This window comes from Pinus tabuliformis, chromosome 9 (assembly GCF_031772625.1).
Source record: "Pinus tabuliformis cultivar Carrire ecotype Pingquan chromosome 9, CPIR1, whole genome shotgun sequence".
Classification (NCBI taxonomy): Eukaryota; Viridiplantae; Streptophyta; class Pinopsida; order Pinales; family Pinaceae; genus Pinus; species Pinus tabuliformis.
In genome coordinates, this window is record NC_142307.1 from 1,451,756,129 (window position 1) to 1,451,782,214 (window position 26,086).

The 26,086-nt window shown below is 39.8% G+C and overlaps 1 pseudogene across 1 annotated transcript in view; it reads right to left on the reverse strand.

The window, feature by feature from the left end:
• Nucleotides 1-609: 609 nt before the first annotated feature.
• Nucleotides 610-26,086, reverse strand: part of LOC149154057 (insulin-degrading enzyme-like 1, peroxisomal) — a 681,568-nt pseudogene continuing 656,091 nt past the window's right edge. The window contains exons 22-26 of the transcript XR_016262205.1: nucleotides 21,300-21,424; nucleotides 21,084-21,135; nucleotides 20,833-20,919; nucleotides 1,467-1,582; nucleotides 610-1,282 (exon numbers count right to left, since the gene is read on the reverse strand). The product of XR_016262205.1 is annotated as an insulin-degrading enzyme-like 1, peroxisomal (transcript). The remainder of the gene's footprint in view (nucleotides 1,283-1,466; nucleotides 1,583-20,832; nucleotides 20,920-21,083; nucleotides 21,136-21,299; nucleotides 21,425-26,086) is intronic.

Genomic DNA, 26,086 nt, shown 5'->3' on the forward strand with positions numbered 1-26,086 from the left:
CGTCAACAAATATATTATCATGTGATTTACGTCGAAATTTTTTTCTCATATACAAGAATTTTGATAAAACTTCTAGAAGTTATATTAATGTTATAAAATGTTGTGAATGAGGTGATGAAATTTTCACTTAGTTTTAAAAAAAAATTGTGATGTTTTTCAGTTCAATGTTTTCAGAATAACATGGATGTTCACCAAATTGTAATTTGTAAAAATTGAATATGCCATTAGATTTGATTTGTCATGTCTTTTAATTTCTTGCAATGTAAGTAGATTTGCAAACGCTGCATATCCATGTTTATTCATAGCCCCTAGATCTATATAAGAAATAATATGGTGAACCCAATAAAATGTTCTTTGCACAAATTTTAAGGGATGCATTTTCAAAATAAAGGCTAAACTATAAGGATGCAAAAAGTTTCTGGGATTTAACCAGCTTGCTAAAGTTATCAAATTGTAATTTGGATTCTTTAGATGATCAAATGCTTGGCCAATTGTGCTTTTTTTGTAACTGACCATTTGAGTAACAACAGAAAATGCTGAACAAAATTTCAAAGATCATGTGAAAATAAAATAAAAATGTGACTTACAATTCCTGAGATCTGTCATATAGATTTCCACTATGCATGCAACATTGTATTTAACTTTCCAATAAAACACCATTGGTAACCGTAGCAAGTTGGTTAAGGTACTATGATAAAACCCAAGATCTAAGAATCGCTGTTAAACTATCATATAACGATGACATTACTACATTTGAATGGATTTCGAAAGGCATTCACCAATTTTAACCGTCTGGTACAGAGAAATTCAATCTACTATCAGAGAGTATCTGCTTGGTTTGAAGTATTAAAACATTAAGACTGCACCATCATTTCATTGCACCATCACTGTTCAATTTTTGCTATGTATAATCTTGATTTACTCCCCTCAAAGAGCCAAACAAAGTTTGAGACCTTTTGAAACTAGGTATGTCATCGATGCGCTTTGACTGATATTCATCCAGTTCACTGCTATTCATATCAGCGGATTGATCTGAAGGAGCAAGTTTAACTGCGTCATCCTTCAAATGCTCTCTATCTGAATTATCTGATGTAACTGCCTTACCATTACAAACGTCTTTGTTGGAGGGTATGTCCATAGATTTGGCCAGTTTGTATGCTCCACTGTGAGAACTTCCATATACTTGCACGGTCAGTTTTCTTCTTTCAGGACAGCCAAGTTTTATGTGATTATCAAAGAAGTAAATCAAGTCTTGTTTCGTCAATTTCCTCAATTCAGCAACCTGTTTCAAAATGAAATATACACAGAAATATGTCCAGAAGTAAATTGTTAGATAAAAAATGTAACATACTAAATAGAGCTTCAACAAATTGATCCTGTCTAGATTTCTGATAGCGGTGCACACACGGACTTTCGTCCAACCTAATTAATGCACCCAAGATGGTGATCACGAGTGAACTGCATACCTCCATTTCTACCCTGTCAAACTTAAGAGTTCCAAGCTCAATTAATAAAAGCTTGATTGTTCTTGCAAGTTTTTGTGTTTCTCGAGCTTATCATCAATCAAAGCATCCACGTTTGTCTGAAATACCAGAACAAAAGATCAATAATTTAACATGCAATACAAGATAAAATAACGTACTAGTATAGTACATATATTTCTATTCACTAGGATGAAGCATTCAATAGCAGTGCTGAAACACGTTAACCATTGTTTTTTCACAACTAGGCTAGGCCACACCGAATCAGCCTGATGGAACCATGATCTGCCCACCCATAGAACGGGATCAACAGAATTATGCAAAGTTTAGTCTAACTCCCCAAAAATAACTTCCATTCTTTTCCTAACTCCTTGGAATTCAATACTACAACATATCCACTATGTAAATGAAAAGACAACTAAGTTTAGATATTACATATTACCATATAACATTATTCAATCACCATTGCTAACCAATAATGACGTGCTGAGAGCAATATTTCAATTAGAACGAAACAGAGAACATAAAGCCCAATTACTAAATGAACGTTACTTTAACCAGAATTGAAACAAGCTTAATTGTTACAGAAAATCGTATCGATTTTTGGGAGGCTAATGCCAAATGTGTCTTGCCGGGGGTGGAGAGTAGAGGATAATGGTATTCAACGCAACAAAAAAAATTACAATGCAAAAATTAAAGAGTAGTCTTCAGCCTTCTGCAATGTCAGGGTGGTTTGGGCAAATTTGACTGGGTCAAGTTACTAATTTTTCGAGTTCTTAGTTTATGAGAACGCATGGTTTTGCTCATGGTATTTATCTCTAATGTAGCCTATTTAAAGGAGGAAAACCTCCGGGTAAATTTGTCCTTCGGGCCTAGTGGGAGCAATGATGTCTTTAGATGGTTGATGAATGATTGGAACCGGGTTAATCTCTCTGAGTCAAGTTTAAAGGTGACATTGTTAGGGTGGTTCAAGTAAACTTGACTCGGTCAAGTTACTGGCTGTTTTATGAGAACACATGGTTTTATCCATGGTATTTATATCTAATGTAACCTATTTAAAGGCAGAAAGACTTTAGGTAAATTGGTCCTAGTGCCCAGTGAAATCCAGGCAATGATGTCTTTCGACACCACCACTTCTCTCGGTGTTTTGTAATCTTTACATTCCCGTGAATCCAAAGACGAGACATTCACCAATCTAGGATGAAGAATAACATAGCGTTATTAGAGGAAGAAAGTTGTTTGAATGGACAACATGCAGGCCCCCCTATGTCTCATAAAATGAAAAGACTCCTATCGAAAGGGTAACTTCCATGTAAGTTTAAGCCATTATAAACTATATTACCATTCTGGAACAGTCCGGAATCTCTACGAATGTTCATTGATGGAATATCTTGGACGAAAATCATGCTAAAAAACCTGTTATGATACTCAAGTGTGTTTTTGTGTGTGAGAGAGCGCACTTATTAAAATGCTCACAAGACCAACTCACTTATCGGACAGAAAGGCTTTCATCGAATGCAATGAAATCATCATCATATGCGAAGGGAATAGAGAAGGAGGTGACAAGATCCAAAGTATGTTACAAATAAGCTTTCGATGGACATCTAAATTCAACCTTCAAAAATTTCCTATCCGGCTCTGCCATGTCTCTACATGGCCTTTTTGGAATGGCATCTACCAACTGCGTACCTTATTCGCCTCTTAATGTGGTTGTGTGCCTCACAACCCAACGGACGTTGTTGTTTTGTCTCCATCTCTCCTTTTTTATTCAACATTCAACATTCCTTGGGTTCTTTCCATTTTTCTTTTTCACATCTCAATTTATGTGCGCAAGTTTTTATCTGGGCCAAATGTTTTTCTCCATGGAATGAAGCTTCAAGTAGTTAATTTAAGTATCAGTTAAGATTATCAATGAATGTTTGGATGTGTTTTGTGCTGCTACTTCATACATGTATGGTGGTGAATGATGGCAAGTCTAATATTTGGTTGACTGAATTTGATAACCCAACAGGTTGGTTTCCATATGTTTGAAATTTTGTTAACTCCTTGGAAATTGTTTGGTATCTTGGCATTCCATTTAGTACAAGTCTCTCTTCAGTAGCTATGTGCAAGTGGTGTCTCCAAAGGTTAAAGTCTAAAAGGTGTTTTAAAAACCAATTTACTCTAACTTGGACTTGATCGAGTTGATAGAATCAACCATCATCTCTATTAACCTGGCCTCCTAAATGGATCAAGGACTAGTTTGGTACTAGACTGACCACAGCAGTGTACGAGTCATCCAATTTGGTAACAAACCAGTCCAACTTGGCTGAGTTCATATCTACTCAGCCAAATCGATCTTATTTGGTAATGCGGGTATGATGGATGAATATATATCAGGGCTCTGATGTTTTACTCTATTCTTTGTGCTATAACTTCTGCATTGTAGCACAGGTATGATTGGTTCTCGTTTGGGAATGAAGGGGAATCTAGGTTTGATAGTTGATTTCTTGCACTCACTCTATAGTTGATAGTTGATAGTTTGAGCGATAGGTATCGCTAAATATGCAGAATAGCGGCACGAAGCACAATTTCAGGAGAAGACTTTGACTGAAAAGGATAATCAACAGAGCTTCAAAGACACAGGAACATGGCTGGAAAGGGCATGTAGTCAGCCAATGCTTAGTAAAAGACTAGACATGAAGCAGAGTCTCTCCTGGTTCACGGCAGCTGCGCCTGCCTTTTAATCTTTTGGTCGCGTTTTCAAAAAAGACGGGTTTACAAACTCTCCAGCACCGATTCTGCATACTGCAATAAACAACAAACGCGACTCTACAGATTCCACGGACTCCGACAGTAGAGTAGCGCATGACAACGACTCTGCTCACAAAATCCTCAAAGATTTCAGCTCTTCGCTTTTCTGTTCTTGCTCTGAAACGCTTTGGTCTGTAAAAAGGATCTACAGATATCGACACCGCAGCAGTTCGACTCCCTCGCTGAACAGTTTCAAACACCCACGATTTCTCATGCTCGCAAATCCACATCTTTTGACTGCAGTTCCTGAGTATACCCACGACGTGTTTGACAAAATCTCTGTCTCGGCTTGACTTTGCTCTGCTCTCCCAGTCGAACGATTTCAACTCGAAACGCTCAAGCTGGACACGTAGGATTATTTGGAAGAATTTCTTTGATGTATTTTATTGCTGAGGAAAAGATAGAGATAAAAGAAGGTTTCAAATCTAAGGATTGGATATGTGCAACAAGATGACATGTTTAGCTTTGCTGAATTGTCAGCTATTGATGACTAGCGTGAGCAAGTGGTAGTAGAAACCACTATCTACACTCTAAGGGTCAAAGACATGGCGGACAGTATGAAGAAAGATACAGAAAATTCAAACTCCAAAGTCAGTGATTTCAGCAGCCCGACGGATATAGCCATTGAGTCAGATTTCTCAGTCTGGACAAACTCAGGTAAAACAAATGATGCAGAAAATGGAATTTCTTGAAACTGAAAACAAGTAGTTCCGCTTCGAAATACACACCCTCTTTGCGAGAGTTTCGGAGGTGGAAGGGGATAATTTATCCTTTAAAAAGATATTACATGAAAGTAAAGAGCAAGAAATTCTCCATCCTCCAAATGGTTCATTGCATGCAAAAATGATCAACCTTAAAAGCAGGCAGGGAGAAATCTGATCCCAACAGGCCACCTTTAAAAAAGAAACTAAGACACACACCAATTCTTGGGCGTAGGTGGTTCGGGGGAAGGATAAAATTGCTACCCCTCTTGCAACAGTTGAAGAGGTGGTGCAAGCAAAACTTGTTGAAGTACGCACCAAATGGGCAAGAGAATTGAATCTCAAGGTGAGAGGTCTCCCCTTACCCCACCCCTCTCCGGATACTATGGAAGTGGGGGCTAGGTTCCTTCGGGAAACCCTTAGCCTCCCTGATATAGCTCTGGACAGAGCCTGGATGGGCTACGATTCCACTCTCTTCCTTAGGTTCGGGACTGCATCCGCTCAACTCCGTGCCCTCAGGGCTAAGAGGAAGTTGTTTTCTCTTCCCAGCAGGATCTTCTTGGACGAGGACCTCACCTGAGCATAGGTTGTGGAGCTTAAACAATCCAAAGAATAGGTTATGGCAGCACGACAGGCAAGGAAATGGGCAATTATCAGGAATCTTTGGGTAGTCATTCGGGACTCCTTCCCACCTGGGTGGGAACCCTGAATTGGAGGTTCCACATGATGGGCCCACTTGGGGAGACGACAAGGTACATGCATTTCTATCCGTTGTTGGAATGGCAATGGATCCTTCTTGTCATCATCGGGACTCTTGTATGACACTCGAATCAGCAGACATCCTCTTTGTGACCGAGACTGATGCGAGCCCTGTTCGACCTCTCCTAGATATTGCACGTTACCATTGGATCTCAGTTTGCAAGCAAGAGACGAGCTTGGGAAGGGTCAGAGGATCAGGTGGAGTTGCTTGTTTGGCTAGTGACTCACTCTGGAACAGGGTATCTTTGGTAGACGAAGATGAGTTTTCCAGGTTCATGTGGATTCGCATTAGCATCAGCATCTGTCCTCCGAGGGACATCTACATTGCAGTTTGTTACTTTCCCCCAACCGTTTCACCATTTTCCATCCATAATGGCTCAAATGGGGACCCCTTTATAGACTTGTACACCGGCATCAACCAATACTCTGTTGATGGGGAAGTCATCCTTCTGGGTGACTTTAATGCTTGTACTAGATATCTCTAGATTCCTCTCCACGATTGATCAAAGGATGTGTTTTATACCTAGGGGATAGATCTAGATTCAGTAGGGCTTCACCAAATGTCATATGATGCTTTGGGGCCCACTATAGTTTATGGTAAGCATCTATTGCAGTTGGGGGAATCCCAGGAGTTGTTGATTTTAAATGGTCTCCCCTGTTTCCCAGACTCTCGCTTTTTCACATGTCGGCCATATGGCGAGGGTGCGAGTGTAGTTGATTATGTCCTTGCTAGCCAGAACTTGCTCCCTTTTATTTTCCATCTCTCGGTCTCCCCCATCCCCCTTGCCGATCATGCACTTCTTTCCTTCTCTCATTGGTTTGACCCTCCTCTTCCACCCCATCCTTCCCCTCGGGGCCCACCCCAAACCACCTTTCAATTTGAAAAAGGTGACCCTGACATCTTCTCCTCTACCCTACGCAAGATGCTCCCATTGGAAACCTAATTCTCTTTGCTTGATTCTGCTTCCGCTAAATACACCTATCTTTCATCTGCCATTTGGGAAGCAACACTCAAATCCTTCCCCCACGCCACTTGTTCCACTTCCACCTCCCCAAAAGTTGGATCTTGCTCCATGAACAAATGGTATGATGATGAGTGCAAGACTCTACATCGAGAACTTCAATATGATTTCACCCACTCTCAACCCTTCTACTCCGACCTTAAAGCTTCTTATCGTCGTCTCCTCCGTCGCAAGAAACGACTCTTTGTCTCTCATAGAAGATGGGAACTTTCTGCTCTCCTTGCCCACTCCCCTAAACAATTTTGGCGTACCATCCTTCCCCGACGCTTCCCTCTTCCATTTGACCTCGACCCTACATCCATGTTCTCTCACACTTCCAACCTTTATGATATTCCCGGGCAAGCCCAAATTCATGTTACCTCCCCACCTTCTTCTTGTTACCTATTCTCAGACAGAGGTATTAGAGAGGCCATTTGGGTGATGAACAACAACAAAGCAGCTGATGAGGAAGGCTACCAAGTACAGTTCTTTAAGCACGGTTTCTATGCTTTGGTTAGCTACTTGGCTGATCTCTTCAAATCCCAATAACTACAGAACGATCATGGTGGGCCACATGTTCTCGAAGTTGTATGCTACTATTCTACATAAGAAGCTCTCTAGTGACCTTGAGCAGAGACAACTCAGAGCTAGGGGACAGGCAAGTTTTTGACCGGATCATCAAACCATTAACCACACCTTCACCCTACGCGCTGTGATTGAGGAGGTATGACATCGCTCTTCGAAAGTCTACTGTTCTTTCGTAGATTTTCGGAAAGCTTTTGACTCTATTATGAGGGAAGCCTTATTCTAGAGACACAAAGATATTAGCATCTTTGCGACCCTATTGACAACTATTATGCGCCTATATGAGTCTGCCCTTGGTCTTCTTTGTGCGGCTCATGGGATGTCTGAATTCATCAAAAGCACCATTGGGGTTAAACAGGGTTGTCCACTGTCACTACCCTGTTTGGGATCTATATTGATGAGTTGGAGGCATTCCTACACGAGCATATTTGGGACACCAATGGCTGCCTTCTTCACCAGGTTTTGATATCCATTCTACTCTTTGCTGATGATGTGATCCTCCTCTCATCATCCCCAGAAGGATTACAGAAGCAGCTATATGCCTTAGCTCTGTTTTGTGATCTTCGATAGTTAACGGTCAACCTGGGTAAAACCAAGGTTATGATCTTCAATGGGGTGAAGAAAACTTTAGATCTTCACTTCCTATTCAGAGGGGAGGAGGTTGAGATCACCAACAAGTATACTTAGGAATGTAATTCTCAGGTCCTTGCTTCAATTTGCGATCAACGCTTCAGCCTCAGATCAACAAAGGATATGGATCCTTAGCCCTTTTTGAGAGAGTGCTTTCGACATCACTTCTAGGACATCTCGTCCAAGATGAGCCTCATGGACACCTTGATCAGTCCGACTGTTCTATATGGCTCAGATATTTGGGGACTGTCTTTACTTGAGTCAGATTGGGCTTCAGCTAAGAGAGTCCAGATTCTTCTTCTTTGCCGTAGCATTAGATGCAAACAGACATTACCTCAACACATCATCCTTGCAGAGTTTGGAGCTCAGCTCTTTCGGATTGAGACGGTCTTTAGATTGGTTTCATTCTTGCATTGTGTCCGGAGCTTTGCCGACTCGATAAAGAGTAGGGATCAATATCCTTACTTGGCATATTGCTCTTTTGAGACTATTGCCCGTTCTACTCCCTCGGGTTGTTGATTTGGGGTAGCATCGAATGTGCTCTAGCCATAAAACTTGGTGGAGAGGCTAAAGCACATGAAATCTCCAAGACCCAGAAATGGTTTGGACAGATTGTGACCGGTTTGGGAGATATTAAAATAATTAATATTTTTAATGGAGTTCCCAAGTCTAAACTTAGGAAAAATAAAATATTAATGGGTATTAATATAAAACTGGGTTAGAAGGTTCCAAAAGTCATGGATCAAGCCAAATCTAATCTTAGCCGTTGATTAGAGATTTAATCTTGGCCGTTGAAGGACCAACGGGAAAAGTATAAGAAGAGGCTTGAGGGTTAGTTGGAGAACACAATGAGGGAGACAAGTCAATTCGATTTCTGGAGCGGGGTTAGCTGAGAAATTCAAACTAGTGGTTTGGAGAGCAGCAGGAGGCAGCAAGTACGGAACAGAGAGTTGGGAACAACACTAGAAGACCAGCGCAGAGATTGGAGAGGTAGACGCAGAGGCAACAGATTACACAGTCACTAGAGGGCCTGCGTGGGTGACGCAGAGAAGCCTAGTGCTAACGCAGAGAGACAAGAGTTGACGCAGAGGGTTTGGGAGCTACACAGAGGTCAGCTAGCCTGACGCAGAGACTAGGAAAAGTGTTGTAGAATTTTTCTCTGTTGGGTAAGCCAGTTTGGCACCTAGTTGTACTGAAGAATTGCTAAATAATAAAATCCTCCCTTGTTGCACTAGTTTTCCCACTTTGGGTTTTTCCGGGGACTGTTGTCCAAAATATCTGTGTCGATGTGTTGATTCTTGTGCATGTGTTTGTTTCTGTATTATGGTGTGATATTTGCAGCATAATTTATTTTAATGTTTACTAAAGGATTTTCATAAATAACTTATTGGAAAATAAGTAGGTAAAAGAAATCAGTTGTTGCAGTTATAGAATTTTCACATGGTATCAGAGCAAGCAATCAGAGGCAGGAAGGGAAAATCAATTATGGGTCGAGACCATGATGCAGAGGCATCTACGTCAGGAGACTCGCACAGAGTTTCAGAAAATTGCAGAAGAGAAAGTGATTTTGATTCCTCTATGTTGGCTTCCAGGCTGGAAGAAGAAGTGGCTTGTGTGACTAGCTCTGCATCATTAGAGGTATGGTATATAAACAGTGGAGCCTCTTGGCATATGACGAGAATTCGGGAATGTTTCTCAAATTATCGGGAGGAGGAGATGAACTTTCAGATCACCATGGGGAACAAGGCAAAGTGTACTCCAGTAGGGAGGGGTACCATAGTTTTTCAAACAAAAACTGGAGAGCAGTTCCGTGCTACCAATGTGCTGCATGTACCAGGATTGGGGATGACCTTACTTTCTATGTCGCAACTTCAAGGCAAAGGCTATGACATTTTCTTCATCAAGGAGAAAGTATATGTCAAACACTCGCACTGGAAAAAGAAAGTGCAGATTGGGATCAAAAGTAACAGGTTGTACAAACTACAACTAGAATCACGAATGGCACTAATAGGCAGTCATGGAGACATTTGAACGAACGATGGCACAGAAGAATTAGACATTTGCACCATGGGGCTCTGAGAATTCTTAGGAGCACTGTAACAGGAGTTCCGGATCTTAGTACGGAACGAGATGATGTATCTAGAGGATGTGCTCTAGGAAAGTATGCCAAAGCAACATTTCCTAAAAGTAAAAATAGGGCCAAGAGTGTACTAGGAATGATACACTCAGATATTTGCAGACCCATGTCCATTAAAGCTCTTAGTGGTGCCGGGTACTTCCTCACCTTCATTGATGACCACTCAAGGAAAACTTGGATTTATTTTCTGAAAACCAAGGACGAGATTTTTTGTCGATTCAAAGAGTTCAAGGTTCTGGTGGAGAATCTAATTGGGAAGAAAATAAAAGTTTTGCGCTCAGATAATGGTGGAGAGTATCTCGATAAGGACTTCACTGATTTTTGCGCTAAGGAGGGCATAAGAAGAGAGTGGACAACTCCTTACAATCAGGAGCAGAATGGAGTAGTAGAAAGAAAGAACAGGACTATTGTAGAAGCAGCTAGGGCCATGATGTATGATCAGGATATGCCCAAATTCCTGTGGGCAGAAGCATGCAACACAGCAGTCTACGTTCAGAATTGAACTCCTCATTGGGAATTGGGCAAGATTATTCCAGAGAAAGTTTTCACAGGGAAGATGCCTGAAGTCAGTCATTTCAAGATATTTGGGAGCTTAGCATATTACCGCATACCCGAGGAAAAGAGGAAGAAGTTGGATCAAACTGTAGAGAAAGGATATCTAGTGGGATATAGTGAGAACGCTAAGGCATACAGAATCTATCTTCCAGGGAGCAGGAAGGTAGTAGTTCGACGAGATGTAAAGTTCATGGAGGACAGGGCTTTCAAAAAATCTTGAGAAATGCCTTCCGAGGAGCAGTTAAAAGAGGAACCGTTGGTCAAACCTCTTCAACCAAAGGAAGAAAAGAATTCTTCGTCGGGTCAGGAAGAATCAAAGGATGAGGAGGAGCTAACGGAAACACCTGCTGGCAGAGGAAGAACGAGCAGGGAACTTCGTCAGATTCTGCGAGATGCAGAAGACTTAATCGGTGCACCAAGGAACAATAAGAGGGAGCGAAAACATCCAGATAGATATCAGGCATTAGTAGCTCAAGATGGGGAACCTACCAATTTTCAGGAGGCAGCTCAACATCAAGTTTGGCTGGATGCGATGGTAGAGGAGTACAACTCCATAATGGTGAACGATGTCTGGGAGGTAGTGCCAAGACCTCAAGACATATCAGTGGTAGGTTCGAGATGGATCTACAAGATCAAATATGCTGCAGACGGCAGTGTTGAGAAATACAAAGGCAGGTTCGTGGCTAAGGGGTATGCTCAAAAGGAAGGAATTGACTATGAAGAGACCTTCGCCCCGGTAGCCAGGTATACATCTATTAGAACCGTCATATCTCTTGCAGCGCAAATGGGGTGGGAGATTCATCAGATGGATGTCAAAACGACATTTCTGAACGGAGTGATAGAAGAAGAGGTTTACATTGAACAACCAGAGGGCTTTGAGACACATGAGAAGAAGTTTCATGTATGCAGATTGAAGAAAGCCTTGTATGGGCTGAAACAAGCACTTAGAGCATGGTATGGTCAAATCGATGACTACTTGCAGAAAATGGGATTTGTCAAGAGTGACGAAGATCCAAATCTCGACTATCTAGTTGTAGAGAATGAGCCTCTAATATTAGTATTATATGTGGATGATATCTTCTTGACTGGATCATCTAGGCTCATTGGGGATTGTAAGAAGAATCTAGCCATGAAATTCAACATGAAGGATTTGGGACGAATGCATTATTTCCTGGGGTTGGAAGTTTGGCAGCAAAAGGGGGAGATCTTCCTTGGGCAAGGGAGATATGCTACAGAAATCCTGAAGAGATTCAGGATGGAGGACTGTAGACCCATGGCTACTCCAATGATCACCAACTGGAAGAAGATTGATGCTTCAGAAGACAAGGATGTTGATCCCACCTTCTACAGGCAGCTCATAGGGTCCCCGATGTATCTGGTCAATACCAGGCCAGACATTTGCTACGTTGTCAACACCCTCAGTGAGTTCATGGTGGAGCCGAAGAGGGCGCACTGGGCAGCAGCCAAACATGTTCTCAGGTATTTACAAGGAACAGTCGATTATGGACTCTTGTACACCAGGAGTAAGGATATCAGATTGAGTGGATTTATTGATGCAGATTGGGCAGGAAGTTCAGTGGATCGGAAAAGTACCTCTGGGTACTGTTTCAACATTGGATTAGGAATGACCTCCTGGTGCTGTAGGAAACAGAAATCTGTGGCTCTGAGCTCATCTAAGACAGAATATATGGCTGTGAGCATAGCTTCGTGTGAGGCCATATGGCTTAGAAAACTGCTTGTGAACCTATTCAGAAGAAAGATGGAGGTGACCAGGATCATGTGCGATAATCAGAGTTGCATCAAGCTCTTTGAGAATCCAGTGTTTCACGATCGGTCAAAGCATATTGATATCCAGTGTCACTTTGTCAGAGACTGTGTCCAACAAGGAGTTGTACAGTTGAGCTACACTCCTACAGGAGAACAAGTGGCAGACATCCTCACCAAGGCCCTTGGAAGAAAAAAGTTTGATTATTTCAGGGAAAAGATGGGGATGATAAAGAATCCATTTTAGTAGCAAAAATGGCGGTGATGTTGCAATGTAGTAGCACGATGCAACATGGCGAGAAGAGATTGTAGTGCAGATGCAGTGTTGGGAGAAAAGACCAGTAGCAGCATGGATGCAGAGGGAGCTGTCGTACGGATGCTGCAGTGGCAGAGGCAGATCCATAGGTAGCAGTACAGGATGCAGCAGTGCAGAGGATGTTGGGTAGGGAGGCCTAGCATCAGCACAGGTACCGGTGCCATATAGTCAGAGTAATGTTCAATATGGAGTATTACTGGAGCACAATCTTCGCTAAGAGGGAGTGTTGATTTGGGGTAGCATCGAATGTACTTTAGCCATGAAACTTGGTGGAGAAGCTAAAGCACATGAGATATCCAAGACCCAGAAATGGTTTGGGCAAATTCTGACCGGTTTGGGAGATATTAAAATAATTAATATTTTTAATGGAGTTCCTAAGTCTAAACTTAGGAAAAATAAAATATTAATGGGTATTAATATAAAACTGGGTTAGAAGGTTCCAAAAGTCATGGATCAATCCAAATCTAATCTTAGTCGTTGATTAGAGATTTAATTTCAGACGTTGAAGGACTAACAGGAAAAGTATAAGAAGAGGCTTGAGGGTCAGTTGGAGAACACACTGAGGGAGACCAATTAGTTCGATTTTTGGAGCAGGGTTAGCTGAGAAATTTGAAATAGTAGTCTGGAGAGCAACATGAGGCAGCAAGTATGGAACAGAGAGTCGGGAACAGCACCAGAAGACTAGCGCAGAGATTGGAGAGGCAGACACAGAGACAACAAACTACGTAGTCACTGGAGGGCATGCGTGGGTGGCGTAGAGAGGCCCAGTGCTGACGCAGAGAGGCAGGAGTTGACGTAGAGGGTCTGGGAGCTACGCAGAGGTCAGCTAGCCTGACGCTGAGACGGGGAGAAGTGCTGTAGAATTTTTCTCTGTTGGGTAAGCCAGTTTGGCACCCAGTTGTACTGAAGAATTGCTGAATAATAAAATCCTCCCTTGCTACACCAGTTTTCCCACATTGGGTTTTTCCAGGGATTGTTGTCCAAAATATTTGTGTCAATATGTTGATTCTTATGCATGTGTTTGTTTCTGTATTATGGTGTGATATTTGTAGCAGAATTTATTTTAATGTTTACTGAAGGATTTTCATAAATAACTTATTGGAAAATAAGTAGGTAAAATAAATCAGTTGTTGTAGTTATAGAATTTTCACATGGGTCGGGCTAGATGTTGGTTTACAGGAGTTTCAGATCTCTTAGAGTCAGTGGGCATTCAGTTGGATCGTTTCCCTCCTTTCCGATATCCCTTAGATGCACCTGGTCACCTTTGACCTACTAGATAGGAGCTGAACAAGATCATCAGGGAGGACATCTATAGGAAATTCGTCTAGGTCACCTAGGTCAATCCTCTAGGAGGGTTGCACCCAAAGATGGCCTTCTACGCTAAGCACTTCTTGGAGTTGAGAGACAGGCTCATTGTTCGACCCCAGTATACGCTTCGCCACTGGATGCATACTCTTCGCATTCATCTAGGCCAGTTCAGAGTAGGTTCTCATAGACTTCAAGTAGAGACAAACCACCAGATTGAGAGACCAGACAGAATCTGCGAGGTATGTCATTTAGAGGAAGTGGAGACTGAGGTGCATTTCATTTTTGGATGCCCTGTCTACTATGAGATCAGAGGAAGGTTCCGTTTCTTGTTTAGATATTCTCAAACCCTCACCGACTTTTTTAGGTATCTCGATCAGAGATGTTTGGCCTATATATGCAGGAGGCTCTCAGGTTTCGAGCGCATATTCTTCAACCTCCCATCAGACCAGACCCCACACAGAGGATCACGACATTTTTCAGGGTACTACCTTCACACAGGGGCACCAAGAGACTGATGGATCCAATACACATCCATACTCTAGATCAATGAGGATCCGTTGGACCTCACCCCGCCGCGCAAGATCTCAGCAATGAGCAAACTCCCCCAGGCAACGATTTAGTGGACAGTCCGCACTTTCCACCGACTCTTCATCAAGCCAACAAACTTTGTTGAGTTTCCCTACTGTTCTTCATTCAGCCTTCGATTTTAGGAAATATGGGTTTGATCCTCAAACCTATTAAATCCTGGATCTTTTTTGCCAGGGCCAGATGTTAGTTTACTTCATGCATTGTATCTTTTATAGGAGACCGTTTGGTTCTCCTGCTTTGTATGGACATCATTGTACTCAACAATCACTTTGACCTACTTTTTGGTCATTAGTTGGACATAAATATAATTATCTTATCTTATCTTGGTATCCTATTGATGTGGCCTCTCAAGGAAAAAATTCTCGGCAAAATGGGTGATTCGATGTTTGGAAGGAGAAATCCCTCGACAAATTTTAGTGAGGCATGGAATTATGCAGGCACAACATGCACTCAGAGTTCGCATATGCTTTGGTTTATGCAATATTATTGCCACTCCTCTTCTCCATTCTTCCTCTCAGATCAAAGTTTTAGGAATGACATTCTAGATGATACATTGGTCAAATATCCTATACAGTTCAGTCGCAGATCCAGTCGATTGGAATTGTTAATTATGTTAGGATAGAGAGCTTTGAGTTAAGATTCTCCAATTTCCACGCTCTTTGATGAGTGTGGTTTCAGATCCAATATCATTCAAACATTTTTATCCGTTCAACTTCAATTTATGAAGCACTAATGAAGATTAAACCATCTTCTTTCGGTGGTCAGTTAGTTGTCTTGATGTTTTTGAGAATTTATTTGTTTGTTTGCTCTCATTTGCTTAAAATACTTATTTGAAATTCCTTATCAGTGATATACAGATCTCTTCCTTGCTGATATTCTTCTTCTCAGTCCATGCCTATCTGACTAAGCACGACTTGGACATAAATAAAATAACATTTACGCATTTATTGTTGGTTTTAAAGCTAAATTTTCTTATAAGAGAAAATCTAAGCTTGAATTCACTGATTTTGAAGTGTTTAGCACACAAAGTTGAACGTTATTAGTGCAGATCACCAAAGAATTTACAAAGGCCTGAGTTGGTTGATACTGATTTCGAGAAATTTAAGATCGAATCTATGCTTTTGATTCGCTGATTTGGAAGGTTAAGTCGCAAATTTGGGAGATTGAATCAGTGAATCACCGCGGGGACATCTGCCTTGGCACTGGAAAGCACTAATTTCGAAGCGATAGGATTATTGTTGTTGGTAGTTTAAGCATTTCTAAACTGTCCATCTAGACCCCTTGGGATTAATTCCCAAGGGACAATTTTCATCGATAGCAGCAAGATGTATGGAATGCATCCCCAAGCGCAGAAGATATATCGCCATGGAACATAGATAAGAAATCACTCTTAAATTCTTTGTGCCATATATGCATGTCTTCTCCGTTTTTTTTCTCCCTTTCTGTTTATTATCTACAAGATTTTCCATTAACAGTATAAGGGGTTTGAAAAAAGCACCATTATTTTCTAAATTTGTTAACAAGATACATCTCTATTGAGCATAGCCCCAAACAATTCCAATAATTATATGGTTAAAATTTCTGCGTAAATGCTACGTTGTATGAATGTCACATGTGTGATGTGCAAGTTGTTTGAAGTACATATATAATGTGGCTTTCCTTTGGATTGATGTTACGTTTATGATTAAAAGACTTCCATCTATTTGGGTTTATCATGGAATACACTTAAAATTTGGCTCCTGCCTTAAAAAGCTAGAATTAATAATCATGTTCTTTTCATAGCGTTTGTGTACAAAGTCTATTTTCGTATTATACAATTGAAAAGGCTGTATTAGAGTTTTCGAGTTTTGTTCTTGCTACTGCATTGCCGATGCAAGAAAATAGCAAGAATCCTTTGAGACAAGTTATGTGATCTAGGTGTCTTTTTGGGCAACAATAGCAAGAATCCTTTGAGACAATTTATGTGATCTAGGCGTCTTTTTTGGGCAACAATAGCAAGAATCCTTTGAGACAAGTTATGTGATCAACCATAGCAAGAATCCTTTGAGACAAGTTATGTGATCAACAATAGCAAGAATCCTAAGAATCCTTTGAGACAAGTTATGTGATCTAGGTGTCTATTTTGGGCAACAATAGCAAGAATCCTTTGAGACAAGTTATGTGATCTAGGTGTCTATTTTGGGCAACTTGGACAGGTAAAAAATTAGGAATTTTCAGGTCTTGAATTTCAAAGTGGTTTTTGGACCCTAACCAAAATTTATGGCCATGCTCTGGTATGTGACACAACCAAAGGTGTATCAATCAGTTGGATAGTATTCTTTTTATGAAGATCTTTCCAATGGTGTATTATTCTAGTGATTCCGATGATTCTCTATGGTTGTGAACTGTGGGCCAGCAGTACATCCGACATACAGTGGAAACAAATTGAGAAAATTCAGAAGCATTTGATTACAAACAAATTCAAAATTAAAAGTGCAGTTCCTTATGCTATCTTGTTAAGTGAAACAGGGGCTACTCCTATTGAAGCAATTGCTATGGTGTGAGTCATAAGGTATTTAAAAAAATTGATCAAATGGAAGAGGGCATATGGCCTAAGTTTGTCTTTAATGATATATTGTGCAAAAGAAAAAAATACTTGGATGCAACAAAATAACAAATGGTTTAGTAAATGGGGTATTTGCTTGAACACGTGTCCCATAAACAGTGAAGAGATAAATTTTTTTGTTATGGATAAGTTCCACAAGTGTACTTGGGATAAGGAGCTAGGGAGAAAGAAAAAGTACTATATTGAAGTGTTTAATCTTACTCATAGACATCAACAAAAAGCGTACATAGAGGCCAATATTTCTTGGAGAGCCAAAACTCTTATTACTCAGTTAAGGACTAATTCTCATCAACTCCGTTCTGTTGTGAAACAGGGTGCTAGAAAAGGTCAAAAAAAGTGTGGGAAGAAAGAGTATGTATTTTTTGTTCTTCTAGAAAAGTGGAAACAGAAAATCATTTCATTTTAGAATGCGAGGCCTTCAAAGACAACATAGAAAGTTATGCAGCTCTTGGGATAATCTATTTAGCGAGGGGTTTGATGAAAAGTTGGGAGCGCTTATTGTGAGGCTTCACAAGAAAAGGGTCAAATACATCAACCAGATGAAGAAGCAATTTGTCCCATAGGCTATCTTTAGCCTCGTAGACGTTAAAATAATTGTATATTCTAAAGTTAAAGTTGAAATGTGATTTCAACTCAATTTTTTAGGGTCAACTTTGTTACCTCATCTCCTAGGATTAGGATTTTTGAACTCTAGTATTATTACTTATTATATCAAAAAACGTTTTGGGGTCTTCTTATGGGGTCCTAAAGATAGTATCACCTCTATTACTAGAAATGGGATGGTAGCCACCGTTCTTGGGAAAAAAACGGATTATAAATGAGACAACATGGAAAACGTCATTCTCTACGCCTGTTCTCGTTTTTATTGGTGAGAAACTCGTTTTTCATAAATGGATCGTTTCTTACAGTGGATTGATGCAAAAAGTTCATCCATTTTCCCTGCAACATTTTCATTTCTCCTCCATTTTGCAGCTCCCGTTCCCAACTCATGCAAACTCTTGTTAACTCCCATTCCAAAATGCACTGCATCCAAACTAATTTTCTTTTCTAGTTGTGCATCTTAGACGAACAATTTCCGAAGGAGTGCCTTTCAGACTTCAGAGCTCATTTCGTCAAAGCTTTCTCTAAAGTAGTTATACCTGCCATAATGTCACCTGTTAAGCCTGAATTTTGCAATTTGATGGAAGTTTGAGGTCTCTACAATAATGGAATTTCCATTTTTTACTAGAATTACAATTAGTTTAGCCAAAGAAATCCTTCCTAGTCAGATGATAAAAGGGATTTTGAATACAAACATGATCAAGCGGTCCTCAAGTTTCCGCTTCCCAGTATCATTAGTAGTGAGTAGATTATCGATCAATATTCCTAAAATTGCATTTAATCATGCATTTTGGATATGTAACTCAGCTGGGTGCTATTAGTTATGTTTGATAATTACTGAATGAAATCTATGTCTATGTAATAGGGGATGACGCTGCATGGATGACAGAGGAAGAGTTTGCCAGCGAGACAGTTTCTGGAGTGAATCCAAAGGTCATTTGATGTTTACAAGTATAAAACAATCGATAATTTACTTCTTCTTGTTATTATTATGACCAACAATCCTTTGTTGTTAATTTATTAATGACGATACAAGCTGATCACAAACCTTTCCATCGTTAGGCCACTTGAACACACAAATTTATGGTTCCCAACATAGTGCAATCACCGCTCAACATACAATTTGAGTGGGCCTAATGGTTAAGAGCATGTGTTTCCTCCCAAGAGATCACAAGTTCAAAACCAGTATGTATGCCTTAGTAGACTTAGCAGTCAAATCGCTGCGTGGAGGTGGGTCCCTTGTCCCACAAACAAGGGGGTCTCATACACTATTTGGTGTCTGGTTTGGCAGTGACCTTAAAAATGGATAATAATAATAATATACTTAAAAGCTTGGATGGCGTCTCGGTGGAGGATGTATTTAGTTGCTTTCGTTAAATTGTTAATTTGTTGTTGGTGTTTTGTGTTGTTGCATGCTAAAGCCAATATTCATTAATATGCTGTTGAGTAATAAAACTAAAACTACTAGGAAGAAGGGTTGGGTTTTGAAATTTGCGTCACATCGGACACATAATTCATTATTTCCCTCCAGACGCAGAAATTCCAATCACCTTTAGTAGCAATTGTACTCTTTTCAATTGTTTTGGAGGTATTCCATAGGCCAAATAAGCCGACAAAAACCCCATACAATGTTAAGTAGATTATGTCCACTTAATCAATGGAAAAAAATAAATTCGAAAAACAAAGCAAAATAATTCTATTGTCTCTGGAACACATCAGAAGTATTTATCAAAGCAAATTACTTGTTATGGAGTAGGTTACGTCATGGATTAAAAGGTTCCCTGACACTATAGGAATGAACAAATTGACATCTTTTATAGGTTTTGGAAGAATATAATATTTTACATAAATATAATTGCTCAAGCTTAACAACCATTCTAGAAAAATGAGTTTTTAAAGTATTTTTTTTTCCTCTCTCCTCATTTCTTGAATGTGAAACCTTCGAACTCCATTTCTTGTCTCATTGTCCTTTCTGGTTTCTGGTAACATAGGCTATCACCGTTATAGCCATTGTATTGTATATACAATGTTTTTTACCATTAAATTCTTAATATAAGTCAATTTTCTTTATATCTTTGTGTTCTTTCTACGATATTAGGTATACCTTTGTTTGTTCTCAATCTAATTTGGATCATTATAACACATAATTTCCTTCCGTCATTTTCCATTGAAACCATTATAATTTCCTTCCTGTCATTTTCCAATGGAAATGGTTTCAGCCTTATTAATGTTAATGATAACTATGCATGAGGTTTCAGATTGCATGAAAAATTAGCTTAAGAAGTTGATTTTTTTGAACGAAACCTCAAGTCAGGTATCATGGATAAAAGACAACGAGTTCTGGAAGTGTAGAAAATTGGCTTTTCTCATAACCAATTAAGTATGATTCATTGATTAGACAATTTTCCTTGTAGGATTCTTGTTCTTTGAGTATGTTTTGTTTCCATTTTAAGGAATGTGTTATGTACACTTGATACATTTTGTATGTAAGACACTTTATTGTTATAAAATTACCGAATACCAGAGTATGTTCATTAACGTGCTTTCAGACTAGATAGGTAAAATGAAGGATCGTGTAGTTTACCTGGATAAGCGAGATTGCAGCATCTTAATTTATTTAAGACAGTCCCATAAATACTAGCATATACAATATCCTGTTATTCTAGATTCAGCAATATATCTTATCCGTAATAACCGCAATGAAGACACTGTCTTACCGAACCAGATATAGATGGATCATGCTCTAAAATCCAATTTACTGAAGCATTTATTAAATGCATATATAGAAAGATTTTTTTTTCCTCATATTCAACCAGTGTCCAAAACTGATCAAACTTTGGCTATGTAAAGGTACCAGAGAGGGTGTTTTCAGAGTCTATGAGTACTAGTAGGATTCATTATGAATATATATGATTGAACCTCGTGAAAAGCTTTCAGCGTACCTTCCTTTCTTGTTTGTGTAAGTCGATTTGAAAAGAGCAGATAACTGTCATAGATGAAGAGATTTACCTTAAAATCATCATCTGACATAGCATGTAGTTTACTCTCAAACATTTTAAGAAATGCCTCCACTCTCAGATCAAGCTGTGCAGGGTCCTGTGGATTTTGTAGAAACAATATAATAAATTAAACATGAAATGAAAGAAATACAGATTGGACATAGAATGATATTTTAGAAAACAATCCAGTTACATTAAAAAGAAAAAAAGAAAAAAGGGAGTTATGAATAGGCACCACATCTACGGAAGCAACTATATTACCTTGACAGTGGATTGGATAATGAATTGTGCTCCTCGAATTCCAGAATCATTCCTGTCACAAAAAGAAAGTCATGAAAGGCGACGCCGTTAAAATTTTTAAATAGTTTGATACAGAAAGTAAAATGATGCCGTATAAATTGAAGTTAGTATTGTCAGCAAAACAATTAACAAGGCATAAACTAGAAAATCATTGATGAACTCTATGCATCCAATTACCGTGTACTCAGCCAAACGATATAACCAAGTTGCTCGATAGATCTAAGCTGATCAGAGGCTGCTTGCTTGGCACTGAGAACAAAAAGCTCTAGTTGAACATTCATCTTGGAGTCATCTTGTTCAACCTTCACAAGATTCAAACAGTTACAATTTTAGAGTAACATATAATAAATTATATTTTGCACCTAGGTATGATTAAATATTGCAGAAACGAAATGCCAAAGTAGCTTATTGAAAAGAATGAGTATAATCATAACCAAAGAAGAAAGGAAAACAAGAAGAAAGCTTTTCAGACATCCCTATTTATTTGATGCAGCCTTTCTAGCTGCTCTTGATTATCCAACACTTGACACAGCAGTTGCTGGTGCCCTGGTTTACTCCATCGAAAACCCTCTTGGCGGCTCCGGTCATACCACCTTCAAACCCCAAATTGCAACCATACTCAGGAGTCAGGGCTTTGCTTCACTGTGGCATATCCCTTTAGTGTTTGATGTAACTACCCTAGCCCTCCTTTGCCAATAGTCAAAATGGCGAACCGAAAAGCTTCAAAGGGTCTATGGGCTTAGCTCCGACTCCAGTAGCTCACGGTCTAGCTCTCTCCACAGGACCTAGTCCCTTGTTCTTTTGGCGCAGCTATGCCCCACTTCTCGGTGTAGGTCCCCAACCAATAGTCACGTTTGACGATACAGATCCACAGTCCACCACGTGCGCCCTCGGTCCTACACTAAGATCATTTGCTCAAAAACAATGGCTACATTGGATCCCCTTCTCTTGTCTTGCAACTTGCTACACACAATAACAAACCAACAACCGCGATCAACAGGTACAGATCGATGACTTACATGGATTGTGGTGGGGGGGCTTCCCTTGTGACATCAATTGGCTGGAGGTTTTTGTCCAACCATTGAGCAGTGTGATGAGCAGTGCGAGCAGTGTGGTCAGCAGTATGAGCAGAGCAGAGCAGTGTTGGCAGCAGTGAGAGCAGCGAGCAGTGAACAGTATGAGAGCAGGGAGTTTTTATGCAGCAGAAGTATTGAGTAGCGAGCAAGCAGCAGCAAATGCATTCAAACATGACAAAGGAACCAGAAATTTCAGAACATGTGGAGACAAATGATTTAGGACAAGTGAAAATTGCCTCATCCGCCAAAGCTGGGAAGTGGGTTTGGGTCAATGCCAAACAATATCGGGGCATTTTAAAACGAAGAATAGCCCGTCTAAAATGGGAGCAAGCAAGGAAGAAACAGTCTCAAAAGAAAAGTAATCAAGCCCTTCTCAAAAAGCACTCAAACAAGTCTCCTCCACAAGCATGTGGCAACAAGAAGTCCAAAGGAAAAGTCATTGATGATTTTGTCTTATATAGTCCCACATCCACACCTCTCACCTGGTCATCTGATCTTTATGTGAAAGAATTGTTAAATGCAAAACAAAGGTTGAAGGTTTTAGAAGCTAAAGGGCAAGAAAGAGATAATAAAATTCATATAATAACGGCTGAGAACAATGCGTTAGCAGAAAGCAATAAAATTTTAAAAGAACAAGTGGCATTGCTACAGGAAGCTCTCTTGATGGGTAAGACAGAATGGCAATGCATGAAGGCGGATGTGCAAAACATAAAGAAATTTGTAGTGGAAAGTATAGAGGTGGTGAATGTGAAATCATCCCAGGATAAAGGGAAAATGATTGTCCAAATAAACAACCATGAAGAGAACGCAAGAGAAGAAACGAAAGGAGATTCCACCAAGGTTTCCAAAACTTGGGCTCAAGTTATTAGCAATTCTGCTAATAAGGAAGGAGAAACAAATATTCAGGTTGACAACATGCAAGATAGTGAAGGCAAGGAAATACTAAATAGGGCAGCAAACATAATTATTAAAGGGGTGAAAGACTATGGGAAAAATGAATGTACTCTTGACCTTGCAAGAGACTTCTTGAAAGACAAGTTGCTATGGCAAGGACAAATATGTCAAGCATGGAGGGTGGGTAAGTTTAATGGGGAGAGAGCAAGGCCCATAAAAGTCATTATGCCTAGCTTGCGAGATAAATATATTATTCTAAGCAAGAAACATCTCTTGAGGGGTTCTCGTTTTTTCCTAGAAGAAGATTTAACTATAAAACAACAGGAGGAAAGAAGGGAGGAAATTTTAAAGGTTAGGACAGCAAGAGATGAAGGAAAGAGAGCATGGATTTATAAAGGCAAAGCTGTGATAGCGCAATTTGGACCTCCTTCCAGAACAGAGCAGCAAGATGGTAATAAAGAAAAGGCAACAAACTCTAAAACAGGAAATCAGAAAGCAAGGTCGGTATGGGAAAACAAGGACAAAGACTCAAATGTGAGTCTTGCATGTCAAAATAAATAGCAATCAAGTCATACCCAGGTTTCATTAAGATTAGTTTGTTGGAACTACAGAGGTTACCCATGGAGACGAGGACCTGGGTTAGGGCCTATTGTGGAAAATAGAGACATAATTTTCCTCATAGAAACACATGAGCATGAAGGGTGCAAGACACCTTTGTTTGAAGGATACTGGAAGATGGTAGTGTGGAACAAGGCAGTAGGGAATGGGAAAGGGCACGGGGGTATCATGGTTTTAGTAAGGGAGAAAGAAGGTCGTCTTATTTAGTTATAAAAAGAAGATTCAAATAAGCAATTCATTTGGTTTAAAATATCAGAAAATGGAAATCGCATCAGAATTGCAGCACGCTATTTTACGCCACAGGTTTCAAAAATCTACAAAGGTAGAGGGCTTGACAACAAAGATCCATTTGCAGCTTTAAAAGCGGATATTGCAACATATTCACAGCTAGGTGAAGTCCTTATAATGGGTGATTTCAATGTTAGGACTACAAGTGAGCAAGCTAGCATTCTTTGTTGTAAAGATGATTGTGACCCTATTTGGCTTATAGAAGAAAGTAATCATCAGTGGGAAAGAATTTCAGAGTACAAGGGCTGCAATCTCTTTGTTGAACAATTGCTTACTCTATGTGGGGCCTTTGATTTAGTCATTTGTAATGGCTTGACTAGATGGGCAAAGTCCGGTAATTTCACTTGCAATACTTACAATGGAGCAAGTGTGGTAGATTGTGTAATTTTCTCGCATGGTTTGTGTGAGAAAATGGAAGAATTTCTGGTTGGAGATCAGCTGTGGGACTTGAAATCAGATCACAAACCAATTTATTTATGTTTCTCTTGGATTGGGAAAAAACAATTAGAGTAAAAAATTCAGCATGTCCAACAAAATCTCCCACAGGGCAGAATTCTTTTGACACCATAAAATTGTAATACCTTCAAAATGACGCTAGAGAGGCTCCTTGAGAATGAGAAAATTACAAGTCACAGCCTTCATAGTCATGAATTAACACATTTAATTCAATGCGCACTTGCAAAGTGCAAAAGAACAAAAATTAAGAAGTCTGAAACAAATTGATTTCCGGTTAATGCTTGGTTTGACGAGGAATGCAAAAGGCAAGGAGAATGTGGAAAGAATCAAACAAGGATAACATAAAGCTCAAATCGTACAAGCAGTTATTAAGCAAGAAAAAGGCCGATTTCATGGTTTCAATGAGGGAAGAACTAATCTTCCTTGGGAAAAATAATCCCAAATTATTTTGGAAGGAGCTCCAACCGAAAAAGATACAAATTCGAAATAATATTACAGCTTCTAAATGGTTTGATTATGCTAGACAACTCTATGAGCAGGTTCCCAAGGTTGAACCTCCCCCTTGGTCAACACTGATACTGAACTCTTCACGGTACAAGAGGTAGAGATGGGTATCAAGAAGTTGGGTGTTGGAAAAGCAAAAGACTTAGCTGAACTCCAAGCAGAATATCTAAAGTGGGGCTTAAAGATTCTTGCACCTCACATTACAAAAATCTTCAACAACATCATACAACAAGGGCTCCCCACAGATTGGTCAACTAGTCTGGCAATACCTCTTTTCAAGAGTGGTGACGTCAATAATCCCTCCAATTATAGGACCATCATGATAAACCCTTTGTTTGCAAAGCTATTTGGAAGCATGCTAGAAAACAAAATTAGCAAGTGGGCAGAAGAAAGAGATAAGCGTGCTAAAGGGCAAGCAGGTTTTAGACCTAAACATTCCACAGTTGATCATTGCATAACTTTAAGGCACATCATTGAAAAAGTTTGGGAGAAAAAGGAAGAAGCCTTTTGTTGCTTTGTTGATTTCAGAAAAGCATTTGACTCGGTTCCTAGGGATAAACTTTGGCAAAGAATGGAGGAACTTGGGGTTCCTAAACATTTGAGAGCAGCTGTGCATAGGTTGTATGAAGATGTGAAAGTCAAAATTAGAACTTCAGCAGGCATTTCTGAAAGTTTTAGAAGCGATATCGGGGTCAAGCAAGGTTGCCCACTATCTCCTACCCTTTTTGGTTTATATATCGACAAGCTTGAGGAGTCGTTAAATTCGCAAAGGGGTGATGGTATCTATTTGTGCAAGTTTGTTATAAGGCTTCTTTTGTATGCAGATGACCTTATTCTAATTGCTAAATCGGCTCTTGGTTTGCAAGAGCACTTACTATCCCTTGAGCATTTTTGTAGAAGTGTGGGGATGCAAGTCAATATCAACAAAATGAAAGTAGTGGGCTTCTCTAAGAAAAGAAAACATAACCAACATCAGTTTTACTTTGAAGGCAACATTTTGGAAGAAGTTGCAGATTACAAATACCTCGGGATTGACTTCAACAAAAATCTAAGTTGGAATGGTTGTAGAAAGAAAAGAATTTTGGGGGGTTGGAAAGCATTTTATGCTTTTCAAAATAGGTGTAGAGA